We start from the raw sequence: 2627 nt of genomic DNA, 5'->3' as shown, positions 1-2627 counted from the left end.
ACTCATACATAGATGGGTTAGTGCTGTGCAACTGAACCAGACGGGTTTCGGCCCCAAAGGGCCTTCCTCAGTGGTCACAATCCAAAATACAAACTTGACATACATTCAAAAAAAGTTTTTTTTAACATCAGATGTTAAGTACATATGCAATAGAAGGCCAGATGTTGTATCCTTATATATTTATATGTATATTATTGTTGTATATGATAGGCCTCAGGTATAGCCAATTAAAGTCCACCAATACTTCTGGTAGCATAGATTTGCGTGAGTTGAATGTATGTCACTCCATCCTGTACAGGTGTCTGTTGTGGGGAGGGGGAGGGAAAGGAGTTTGTAAGCTGCTCTGAGACTCTGAGTGAAGGGCGGGGTATAAATCCAATCTCTTCTCTTATTCTTCACTTCTTCAGACCTCGGTCTTTGATTTTGTACTTTTAAGAGTATTAAAGTAACTCGCAGGTTGCATGCTTTGTCTTTATTAGGGTTGCCGGGTCTTGTCTGGCTGCTGGTGACAGGGGGAGGGGGAATCCAGTCCTGCTCCGGGAGTCTTCTGGTGTGCATGCAAAGCACGTGCCCTGTGATGATGTCACCCAGAGGGGACGTCATCACGCCGGGCATGGCGGGTGGGATGCTCGTCTAGCATTTGGGCAAAAAACTCGATGGTCATCACGCCGGGTGGCGTCACTGGGTGATGTCATCGCACCGAGCACATCAGGCAGGACGGGGCTCTTGGGGGCAGGGCTCCGCCCACCGGCCAGCTGGCCGACAGAGAATCGGGGGGGGGCGAAATCAGGGGGAACCCCACCCCCCTTGGGGGGGATGTCAACCGTAGTCTTTATATTTCTTTCCCTTTTTTCCCTACGGTGAATCTCTGGGTCAGTTTTAGGAGTTGTGTATACACTGGACTGGAACAGTACCGACTGGACCCCAGAACTTTTGCCTAGTCTTAAACCTATAAGGGGCGTTCAGACCCAGCTCAGGGACTGATTTGGGTAACGCTCCCCCCGACTGAGCGACCCACCTGCAAACGAATCACAACCCACTTTCGAGGCCCTGGTTGCAGTTTGAGAACCATTTCCCTAAACCGAATTTCCCCCCACCCCTTCTCTTGTCATTTAAAATTTTTCTCCGGGGAGAGACTGAAGTCTCTGAAGCACATTTCTGGTTAGTGATTCATCGCTAGACTGGAAGCAGAGAAGACAGAAAGAAAGGGAGGGGGGGAGGGAGTGTCCTTACCCTATCCACAGTGGAACGCAAACAGAGGAGAAAGATTTTCTTCTAGTATGTGCTACTCCCTCCATATGGGTGAGGCTGAAGGGTGTAGTAATCATAATAATAGAAGAAGAAGAAGAGAAGAGATTGGATTTATACCCCGCCCTTCACTACCCAAAGGTGTCTCAGAGCGGCTCACAATCTCCTTTCCCTTCCCCTCCCCACAACAGACACCCTGTGAGGTGGGTGGGGCTGAGAGAACTCTGACACAAACTGCTCTTTCAGGAACAGCTGTGCCAGAGCTTGCGACTGACCCAAGGTCACATCAGCAGGTGCAAGTGGAGGAGTGGGGAATCAAACCCGGTTCTCCCAGATTAGAGTCCGCACACTTAACCACTACACCAAACTGGCTCTCAGTGATAATGTGATAATGATAATAATCGTATAGCACTCTGTGTAGGATAGCCAGGAGATCCTAAGATTGCCTGGCAGCTTGAAGTGGTAGCTCTTTTAGCATTATGCACTGCTAGGTGGCGAACTGGATGTATTTTGGGGGCTGAGAGAGCTCTTTCAAGAAGAGAACAGCTCCGAAAGAACTAGCTCTTTTAGCGTTATGTACTGCTAGGTGGCGAGATAGACTTATTTTGGGGGCTGAGAGAGCTCTTTCAAGAAGAGAAGAGCTCTGAAAGAACTAGCTCTGTTAGCGTTATGTACTGCTAGGTGGCGAGATAGACTTATTTTGGGGGCTGAGAGAGCTCTTTCAAGAAGAGAAGAGCTCTGAAAGAACTAGCTCTGTTAGCGTTATGTACTGCTAGGTGGCGAGATAGACTTATTTTGGGGGCTGAGAGAGCTCTTTCAAGAAGAGAACAGCTCTGAAAGAACTAGCTCTGTTAGCGTTATGTACTGCTAGGTGGCGAGAGAGACTTATTTTGGGGACTGAGAGAGCTCTGAGAGAACTTGTGACTGACCCAAGGTCACACCAGCAGCTGCATGTGAAGGAGTGAGGAATCAAACCTGGTTCTCCCAGATTAGAGTTCGTGCTCCTAATCACTACACCATGCTGGCTCCTAACCACTACATCAACAAGGCACAAGAATCCATAGTTTACAATCCTGGTTCAAACTGTGATTTAAAGGTAAAGGTAAAGGTTCCCTTGCTCGAAAGCCAATCGAATCCGACTCTAGGGTTGCGGTGCTCATCTCCGTTTCAAAGCCGAAGAGCCAGCGCTGTCCGAAGACGTTTCCGTGGTCATGTGGCCGGCATGACTCAACACCAAGGCGCACGGAACGCTGTTACCTTCCCACCGAAGTGGTACCTATTTATCTACTTGCAATTTCTTGCTTTCGAACTGCTAGGTTGGCAGGAGCTGGAACTAGAGATGGGAGCTCACTCCATCATGTGGCACCCGGATCTCAAAC

The sequence above is a fragment of the Gekko japonicus genome, unplaced genomic scaffold (genome assembly GCF_001447785.1).
Source record: "Gekko japonicus isolate JY-2015 unplaced genomic scaffold, Gekko_japonicus_V1.1 scaffold3754, whole genome shotgun sequence".
In the NCBI taxonomy this organism is placed as follows: Eukaryota; Metazoa; Chordata; class Lepidosauria; order Squamata; family Gekkonidae; genus Gekko; species Gekko japonicus.
Note: the sequence above shows the minus strand (reverse complement) of the source record.